This window comes from Limulus polyphemus, unplaced genomic scaffold (genome assembly GCF_000517525.1).
Source record: "Limulus polyphemus unplaced genomic scaffold, Limulus_polyphemus-2.1.2 Scaffold9328, whole genome shotgun sequence".
NCBI lineage: Eukaryota > Metazoa > Arthropoda > Merostomata > Xiphosura > Limulidae > Limulus > Limulus polyphemus.
Genome location: NW_013674938.1, coordinates 2809 through 14229, shown reverse-complemented (window position 1 = coordinate 14229; position 11421 = coordinate 2809). Strand labels below are relative to the sequence as shown.

Here is an 11421-nt window from a genome sequence, read left to right as displayed (position 1 = left end):
ACCTTTAGTCACTCACAGTCACTTATTATGAGCATTACATTTAACTACTTATCAAGGTTGTCACCATTCGCTTAACTACGATGACAATATAATTAATGTAGAGCCGCGAGTTATTTACCTTCGACGGATGTACACCTTCATAATAGTGTTACGTCTCCGTTTGTTAATTAACTTTCCGTAACTTAATTCCGACGAAACTTTAGCGACACAAGTCCTTACTTAATAAAACTGGATTATTCTTTCGGAATATAACTTTACGATACACTTAATTTCAATATTCGTGCTAAAACAAACACTATAACGAACGTTAACTTCAACAATACCCTGTGACTGCAGTTCAATTACTCACTATCTGCACACACATTGCATCCCCGTCACATTGTCACCCTCTTTTATATACCAGACTACCCTATCTCTAGTAAATGCTAGAGCATTCGCCAAAGTACAGGATAGTTCTAGAAAGTAGAGGGCGTGAGAATAGTCACGTGATCTCGATGACGCAACACTGCCCTCTCCTTAATATTGTTCAGACGAACAATAACCACATACAATAAACCAATAACAATTAACAATAACTTAATTAAATGTACAGAATTACAAACACAAAATTACAATTTAACAAAGTCTCTTAATTTTACGGGACGTATCTTCTTCCGTACTGGTCTCCGTCTCGTTGGCTTCTGCTTCACGTGGGGTTCATCAGGAAATGTCCTATCGTCAGTAACAGTCACATCAGTGGTAGTAACTTCATCAAGAGCTTCACCGTTTTTCTTCTCAAAACTGTGTAGAGTTTCTTCTTCAACATTGGCTTTTTCAGGTGACACTTTTTCAGCAGTGTCATTTGTTCCTTTGTTCACTTCGTCCCAACTGAAATGTCCTGAACCATGATAACGCCAAAGCCTGTTGGCATGCATCACTTTTGGCTTACCTCGCCTAAAAAAATTATCATATAAAAGACTAGAATTTCATAAACAACTTCTTCAACTCACAACAAGGAATAAAACCTGGAAATAAACTTAAAGAGTATTTGACAGTTAATTGTATGAAATGTTTACATAATACTCAACATGAAAGAAATTACATGGTACATTAACCATCTCAGACAAAACTCAAATGTGTGGTTATGCTTTAAGAAAAGGTGAAACACATGAGAAAGGTAAACAGGAAAATTTTGTATTTTCATAGCTCCACTTCAAGAGCTTGGCAATTTAATATGAGCAACGATTACTTTGATAAGTGTCATGCAAAATAATTGACTAATCAGAATGAGGTGTTTATTCCAACAACTGATTAATCATAATTCTGATTATTTCTGTTTTTAATTATTCAATTTGTCCAAGTAATCAAAATATTGCTACCAAACTTGCTCACTATGTTTGTTATGGGAAATCCACTGATGGCCCAGCTTTTTTCATGTTTTTGTATTCAATGTTGTGACGTATTTTAATATCTAACTTTGCTGGAAAAGGAGGTGTGAACATTGAAGGAGACGACAGTTATGACTTTGGGTCAGAAGCTGGGTTTTATGTTGATGTAACTGAAGAAAAATGGAAGAACCATTATAAAATGTACTCCTATGTAACTAAAGAAGTGAGTAATTTAAATATTTCTTTAGATTATATTGTTTTATACATTTATATAATTTCATACATTAGTATATGACACATCACTAAAATTATATAGTTACTTTTTAAAAGTTTTGTAGTTTATTATAGCAAATATTTTTGTAATTTCCAATCTTCATTATAATACTGCTGTGTTTCTACATGTTTGAGATTAATCATTTCTAATTAAAATTATCTGATATATACCAGGAATAGATCCTTAAATCATTGCTCACAGCAAGTTTTCTATCTGCAGTGGATATTAGAAGAAACAGAAAACTTGAGAACATTCCTTTTTTCATGGCTATTTTTTAAAGAACGTGCTTCAGCTTCATATACTGAAGTAGTGTTCATAGGAAGTACTAGGAAAGGCTTGAAAGGCAGATTAATTGGAGTTAATCTGCCTATATATTATAAAAAGTTTTAAAATAGGTGTGACTAATTGCATCTATGAGAGAGTTAAATATATACAACTAAGGAACTGACAGATGTTTTTCCTTATTAAAATTTGTATTTTTTATTGCTTGTTTTTTGTTATTTTGAAAAATTATTTTTTAGTACCGTGAGTAATCATTTTAAGTGATAATTATGGAAATATATTTTGTTCCATCCATGTAGCTTCCTGAAATTATTAATGGTAGCTTTCCAGCTCTGCCTAACTACCAGTCTATCTTTGAACACAGGTACAACCTCTAGTTTTATTTTTAAAGTTAAATTCATCATGTAATTTTCTGTTTACGTACAGAATAATTTCTGTACCACCTAACTTATTTTTTTTCTTGCAGAGTATGATCTCCTGCAAAAAAAAAAGTTCAAAAGTTTTGTTTTTGGAAGGTATATAATAAAATTACTGGAATCAATTACAAGTATTTTGTTTTTACAGAGTAGGTTTATTTTTGTTAACATTTCAATAATACATACATAAAATTATACCATATTTCTTACAGTAATAATATGGCAGAATATATATATACTATCCACTTCCCTGATGATGCCCCCAGTGGCACAGCAGAATGTCTGTGGACTTACAATGCTAGAAACCAGGTTTCGATACCAATGGTGGGCGGGGCACAGATAGCCCATTGTGTAGATTTGTGCTTAACTAAAAACAAACAAACAATCCCTAATGATAATTCCTCCCTTCACACAGTTTACCTGTCTTTTTTGAATGAAGACTACATATAAACTACATTTAAATTTTAGATGAAGATTCATAGGTCCACATCTACTCCTATCTGTGTTCTTCCTGCAGTATCCAGTTAATGCTCCATTGGACCTGAGATACAGGACTATTATTCAGTTACACCCAAACAATGGATTCTAATTCATCACACAGGAATCTGCCCATCAATCCAGAGCAAGATCCATGGAGGTCTAAAAATCTCTTTCTTCAAAACAAAATTATTGTTGTTGTAAACAAAAAGATTCTCCTACTTCTTCTAAATAAAAATATTTACTATGATACAGTGGAACTATCTGTGTTTCCATTCTAATTTAGAGGTCATCACAATTTTGTGTCTTTACCTGTTGCCAGGGGATTATAATCAAGTACACCTTGATGATCTTATTGACTAGATACCACCTCCCTTCTTCTTCTTGGGAGACTTTATCAGATACAGTCCACTCTGTAATGATGTCATTCTTGAGGGAATGGGCCATTCTGTGAGCATATGCTCTTGGATGATAACCTTTCTCTTCATTAATGGTTCTTATACATATTTTCATGCCCCTGGTTAGTCTTTTACTACCATATGTATATCCATTTGTTTCCTTTCCTTCTTCCTTATTTTTATTGAAGGTGGACAATGACCCACAGGGCACACAGTGGAAGTTTGAGCAGACTAACTATCTCTCCTGTACCACTCTCTTGGAACTTGATCCTGCTATCATTAATATTTTCTCTGTTGACAAATGCATACAGGCAGCATCTCTTTGACCACCATTTTGAAGGTTGTTTAATATAGGATTTGAATGGTCAATGAGAAGTATACTTCCCATCTACTTTTGGTCTTGCTTTCTAATGACCAGGAAGTTGCTGATATACTGGGTATAGCTGACAACCTTGGGGAGTACTTTCCTTATCATTCCAGCACTTCTATATCTTTCCCTGCCTTTTTTTTTGGCTAGAGGATGATTTTTTCAGATACATAGCATAAGGCTATTGTCATGCCTTTTCCTAAGACTAGGAAGGATACCACAATTCCTCCTAATTATCATCCTATTGCTTTGACTAGCTGTTTATACCTTATCTATAAGGTTTTGGAAAGGATTGTTAATACTCATCTTGTTTGGTTCCTTGAATCAAAAACCTTCCTCTCTCCCACCAAATGTGATTTTCCTAGACAGCACTCCACTTTGGACCACCTGATTCATCTTGAAACTTCAGTCATGGAAGCCTTTCTTAAGAGGCAGCATCTTGTATCTATCTTCTTTAATCTTGAGAACCTTTACAATACTACAAGGAGGTTTGGCATTTTACAGGACCTCCATTCCTATGGATTATATGCTAATTTACCCATTTGTATTCCTTTTTTTTTACCAGGTGTTTCGAAGTCATTGAGGACTCAGTGTTGTTCCCAGCCTTCACACAGGAACTTGGAGTTCCTCAAGGTTGTGTCTTCAGTGTCACACTTTGCAGTATTAAGATCAATTTGCTATTACTGAATAACTACCTCCTATTGTTGCAGCAGTTTCTCTATTGAGAACTTTCAGATTTCTGGTCAGTTATCAAATATAAGGTTTATTTTAAGGCAACTTCAGACTGCCCTCACTCACTTGTTGGGGTGAACTGTAACAAACAGTTTCACACTCTTACCATCTAACACTGTTTGTGTGTATTTTACCCACCAGTGAACTTGCACCAGGATCTGGAAAACCGTTTGGGTAGTGCTGTTATTCATGTGATGGCTGAGACATAGATCTTAGTACTTCTCTTTGACCATAAGCTGACATTAATTCCACACATTAAGTGGCTTCATGTGGTGTGTACAAAGGCACTAAACATCCTCTGTATCATCTTTTCCATTTCATGTGGTGTGTACAATGGCACTAAACATCCTCTGTATCATCTTTTCCATTTCATGTGGTGTGTACAAAGGCACTAAACATCCTCTGTATCATCTTTTCCATTTCATGTGGTGTGTACAATGGCACTAAACATCCTCTGTATCATCTTTTCCATTTCATGTGGTATGTACAATGGCACTAAACATCCTCTGTATCATCTTTTCCATTTCATGTGGTGTGTACAAATGCACTAAACATCCTCTGTATCATCTTTTCCATTTCATGTGGTGTGTACAAAGGCACTAAACATCCTCTGTATCATCTTTTCCACTTCCTGGGGTGTGGATAGATGATCAATGCTGAAGATCTCTTATGTTCTCATTTGATCAAAGCTGGACTATGTATTGTCTATGGTTCATCCAGGAAGTCTTCCTTGAAAATGTTGAACCTTGTACATCATCAGGGGCTTTGGCTCTGCATACAGACCTTCTGCAATTCTCTGGATCAGAGTTTGTACACTAAGTCCTATGAACTTCTACTTCAGACATTTGCAATATGCTAAAAAGCTCTGTGGGCTTGGCTGTGGTTTACTTTGGCTTGGTGGTTGCTTACAGGATCCCTTCTACAGATTCTGTACTCACTACCGAGTCAGATGCCATTTCACTTGCCTTGGATTACATAAAAGCTCAGCAGTACACTAAATGTATTATGTATACTGACTCACTTAGCTTTTTGATGGCCCATTTATCTTGGATATATAGAAATGTTTGACCCACCCCTCTTTATCATAAATTTGTATTCAGTTTTTCTGGATTTTGGGTTATGTCAGTATTCATGAGAATGAATCTAAGTCAGTCTGCTCTGGTGTTGTCACAGCCTGTCCCTTATGTGCACTTCGGAACTGTCATCGAGGTGTGGCTTCATACTAGTTGAAAGTCAATTTGGAGTGAGCAACTTTATAACAATCTTTTACAGATAAAGCTTACTGTTGTTCTTTGGCTGTCTAGTTTCCATGGGTATCAGAGGGAGGAAGTTGTCTTTTCAAGGCTCCACATTGGCCACAGTTTCATTTTTTTTTCTTATAAAGGCCTGATCTGCACAGGTGTAGCCTATGTGACACTCAAATCACATTTGCCCATGTGTTGTTATTGTGCTGTCACTACAACTGCCAACATCAACACCATTTTAATGTATTTTATCTCAGGGTTTATCCCTAACATTGAACAATGTCATTGGCAATGGTGATGCTTCCAAGATTGATCATTTTTAGCTTTTTTATGGGCCATTGGTTTTTTTAATTCTATTAAAAAATTTTAACTCTGTTTGTGTTTCACAAAAAAAAACTCAAAACATTATGGTCTATTCTTGTATTTTTCACTATGTTATCATGCCTTACATTTATTTTTATCTCTTTTCCCATTATAAATTTTAACTAGACTGTCTGGAGTATTTTGCCATAAAACATCAAACAACCAACCAACCACTCAACAAAGACTTTCCAAAAGAACTGTAAAAATTTGCTGAAGATATTTTGAAGAACTTTAAAAGTAATCTATCCACGCAACTCCTAGACAATCTTAGACCATCTCATTCATAATGCACTGAACTGTATGGATTACACATAAATTTAACACACTTCTAAGACCCATAGTCTCCATATGCAGCTCTCTGACAGCATTTGTATCTTGGCTCCTCGAAAAGCAACTTCACCCTCATCTCAACAAAATCCTTTCACATCTAAATAACATTAGTGCCTTTCTCAACAGCTTACACAAAGATAGTTTATAGATGAATTCAAATACTGGCCTATTTACTCTTGATATTGTCTCTATGTGCCCTTTCATTCCCATAGAAAAAGTATGAGCTTGGTTATGAATCTCTTTACATTGACTTCCTTTTTTGCTACCAATAATACCCCTATAAAACTCATCAAAAATTTTCTCAGATTTATTCACAACAACAGTTACTTTAAATTCAAATAAGCTCTCTACGAAAAACAAATAAACAAAGGTATTGCTATTGGCAACAATAGTGCTGTTGTTTTGGCCTCTATTTTTGTGCATTTCTCTGAATCATCAACTCTTACTCATTGTTATTTTGAAACTAAACTTGAACTAGCTAGGTGGTATACATATATTGCAGACATTTTTGATATATGAAATCATGTATTCCCTTCTCTTTAGATTTCTTTGAATTCCTTAATATTCAACACTCTGACATAAAGCTCACACTTTCTCATAATGATAATGTTTGCCATGGTTACAATTGAAAACAGCAAATTTATTACTACTATATGTGCCAAACCATGTGTTAAACCCATTTTTCTAAACTATAACTCACACCATCCACCAGCTATCAAACAGGGTCATTTCAATACAATTTAAAAAATCTGAAAAACCCAGGATGATACTTCAAAAGCTTTTATTGGCCAATGGCTATCCATATAGTTACATTACTAAGACATGCCACAAGTTTGAGCCACAATATTTTAATAAACAACAGCAAAAAAGAAACCACCATATCAAAGCACTGTTTCTTGGGTTATGCCCTTTGTGGATAAACATTTAGCTATTAATCTTTGTTGAGTGATTAGAAGATCTGGTTTGAATATCTACATCATATAAAAAAAAACAGTAAAAAACTGAAGGATATACTTACTCGAACAGCCTTAAATAACAACAATTCATGCACATCCAAAAAGTACTTTGTTAAGAATAATGGCTTATAGAAATGTTACACACTTAAGAATGTAGTGTTGAGCCACATACATAGGTGAACATATTCATACCATTGCAAATTTTAACAAAGAAGCCACCTCTAAAATCAAATCAACACCCATGACATAATTAACAACACAATTTATCAGATCAAGCATTTCTAGAATTGTGACAGCCTTCTTGACAAGAAATTTAAGAAACTACTGGATTCAGTCCAAATGCCATTTCACTAACAGATATAATGCCTGGCCCAAATAAACTATTCTCATTTCTTTAAAGTTTTTTAATTTTGTGATCAGCAACTCAAATCTGCTTAACAATACTTTTCGCTTGTTTCACCATGCCCCAGAGTGGCACAGCAGTATGTCTGTGGGTTTTTATACCAGTGGTGGGCAAAGCACAGACAGCCCATTCTGTAGTTGTGTAGCTTTGTGTTTAACTACAAACAAACAAACAAAACATTTCACCATGCACCATTCTATTATGTTGTTGTAGATTTATATCCATTTTGGTTACTATAATTTTAAAAAGGCATAAGTCAAAATGTCAAATAGAAGAAACAAAAAAAACTGAAGTTATTTGTCATCTTTATTGAAAATGGTTTCTATCCTTCAGTCAGCTCAGAAAAAAAAAATGTTTTGCTACTTTCCTCACATGTCTCTCTGAGAAATCTTCATGCCACTACCCTTGAGACAACTCCCACTTAATATCAAGTGATTTAACATCAATTGAACAAGAAGAGTCCTCAACCAATTAGAAGGTGACACACCTCCATGGACAGTGAAACAGCGGTGAATGTCTTACTTTTGTAAAATTTGAGTGGCTTAGTAAATTTCAGCTGCAGATTTCTTCATATGAAATTCACAATTTAGCTTTAAAATATAAGTTTTCTGTAATACAAGGATTACAAATAATGGGTTATGAAAAACAAACTTTATAATTCTGTATATGAGTTTTTGTTGCACAAATAGATTTGTGGTTATATAACAGATGTTTTATTTTACAGTGTGTGAGGTCATGGTGCTTTGATATGTGCACTGAAAAACCCAGGAAAGTATTGTAGTGTCTCAGCTTTCTCACCTATCTGCAATCCTATGGAGTGTCCTTGGGGACAAAAAGCATTCACTGGTTATTTGGGGAAGGACAAAGAAACATGGAAAGAATATGATGCTACTCATCTTGTTAAAAAATATCAGGGGCCACTTCTGACTATTCTGATTGATCAGGTAAGTAATATAACTGCGCTCTCCTTTAATTTCAATCTTGGCTCTCATTTAATTTCCATAGAAAACGTTCATTGTTTACAAGTAAGAAAAGTTGAGTTTTCCAAATATATTCCAAGGGTTAACTGTTAGATATTTTTAACTTCTATTCAACTAAAAGTTACCAACAAAGAACATAGCTAAAAATTCAACCCAATAATGAGTAACATTGCTACATAATTATACTATTAACAGTGATCATAGTACTTGAATGAATTGTTGGGCTTTGTTTAACCAAGCCTTTATTAACTATATGTATTCACTTACCCATAAAATAGAATAGCTGCATGAGTTGTGAGCTAGTTTTCTTATGATAAAATAGTATATTATTAGATGCATAATATTTACCACAAAGATAATATTATAGTGGTTTTAGAAGGGAAATAATTGAAAACCTTATTTTAAGTGTAGGTACAAGGCTAACTGATGAGGTTTTCATAATTTACTTAATTCAGATTACATTAAAATATTGTGTTAAAGATTTCTTCTTATAACACATTATATTTTAATAAACTATAGAATATGGTATGAGATAAACACTAGTTAACTCAGTAATCATGACATACACAGCTTTTTCTAGAATTTCATGACATTTTTAGAAATTGTTAAAATAAATAATTTTTGAATAATCACACTAATTGTCTCTAGTTTCTGAAAGATCTAATTTGACAACTATTTAATCATGACTACAGCTTGTAATACTTATTTTCGTCAGTACATACAACATTATTCTTGTAGCCAATCACTGAGGATTAAATAGTAAAATACTGTCAGTGTCTTTATTAAATGTATCCTTTCATTAGCTGTTTTAAATGCCAAACTTTAATGAAAACATATATTGTTCCTGCTTCTGTATTTATTAAACTGTTTTGCTAGGAAGAGCTGTTGTTTCAGTGCTTATACCAATTTTCTATTTTACTTCTACAGTATTCCTGATGAATGCAAGATGAATAAGTCAAGTATATATACAAATATCCAGTGACTCATAGCAACTTTTGTTTTTGAGAAAAAAATATTCATACAAAAATATAAACTTCTGTATGATGTTTGCATTGTGTACTTCTAATCTATTAAATACTTACAAATGATATTTTCATTGTGTCTTTGACCTGTGTTATTTTAATTCACAAAAGTACTTAAAAAATCTGCAAAACATGCCTAGTTAGGAAAAAATAAATGCATTCTCACCTACATAAACACTGTTTCTATACAAAATACCGGACAAGACTCTTAACCTCAAGAGATTCTGCTCTTAATAGGTGCAAAGTCCTAAAAATTATTTCTAATTGTAGGAGTTAAAAAACTAATCATGCCTGTCTCCCTGACTTAAGAGAAAGTAACTAACTTACTCCTTGCCAAAAACTCTAAATATGATTCTGGCCAAATATCAAAACGTAGGGAAAAAAACATCTGTACCACAGTGAATTTCTTGATTTATGAGATCTGATCTCAGAGAAGTATACATCTGTTTTCTATGATGTTTAGATTTAAATTGTTATTAATCATTAACATGCTCACACTAACAAATTAAAGATAAGGAGACAAATGAGACCTACCTAATGATTCTCAGTCAACCAATAGCTTCAGTCTACAACCTAAAGCTGGTCATTTGGGCAATGGGCTAACCACAAGGCACATGAAGAAATTAGAAAGACTGGTTGTAAAATATTTACATAACAACTCGTAATTCATAATTCACTCTAAAATTAGAAATAGTAACATGCTAACCACTGCTCTGTATTAATATTGTAAACGTTATATAAAAACTTTGACTATTATATTTAATCATTAAACATTAATCTTGAAACCATCAACATGGAGATACAAGTTATCTATATAAATCTAGTTTGTTCTTAATTAAAGAGAACAGTTGGTTACCTATAATGTTAAGTAATGCAAGTTATTGTGTCATACAAACACAATAACACCTAGCCTAGAAATAAAAGCATTTTGCTTAGTTGAACAATTTCATCTGATTATGCCTCCTTTCACTTATTTTCCAATTACAATTACTATTTTAAATACTCAAATTACACCAAGGGTAACAATGGAAAACAATGATCATATGAATGCCCTTACATATTTTTATAAGCATTCTTTACTTTAAAACATCTGTCAAAATAAGGTTTTAATTCACTACTCAGGAATATTATTATTCTAAATTCCTTTAGTTATCCATTAAACTATAAGTATACATATTCAAATAAGCTTTCTGTTTCTAACAGTATAGCATCAGATGGCGATACATACACTCCAATGAGGTGCTAGTGATTACAAGAAAATTATATTTATGGGCTGAATATTTGAAGCAGTTATTAAGTATATGTGTGCATTAATAAAATTGTTTTTCACAGTTTATTCAATATGTACATTATGTGAAAGATTTAGATTGTGTAGTTTAGACATTGTATTATTTAATGTTAAACATTTCTTTTAAACAATTTTTGGTGATATCAGGTTGTTGGAAAACAAACGTTGAATAGTTTTTGTTTCTCTTTATGATAGGGAAAAGATGATAATTCTCTGAAGGAAGGGCAGCTGCTTCCTAACAACTTCGTTGCTGCTTGCACAGAAAATAAAACGCCTTTTATATTGAGAATGCAAGAGGTAAGATATTGTTGCGTCAGCGAGGTCACGTGACTAGTATCACGCCACGTCCTTTTAGAAATATCCTGTACCTTCATGAATGCTTTAGCGTTTACTAGATATGTGTTAGTTTTGTATATATAAGACGGTCACAACGTGACGGGAAGGTGTGTAATTGAACTGTGGAGAGAGAATATTGTTGAGCACTTGAGACATTCTTTGAGAATTATAGCGTTTGTTATAGCG

The 11421-nt window shown here is 33.4% G+C and overlaps 1 pseudogene; it reads left to right on the top strand.

The window, feature by feature from the left end:
- Positions 1-1113: 1113 nt before the first annotated feature.
- Positions 1114-11196, top strand: LOC106475872 (annotated as a pseudogene).
- The last annotated feature ends 225 nt before the right edge of the window (positions 11197-11421 follow it).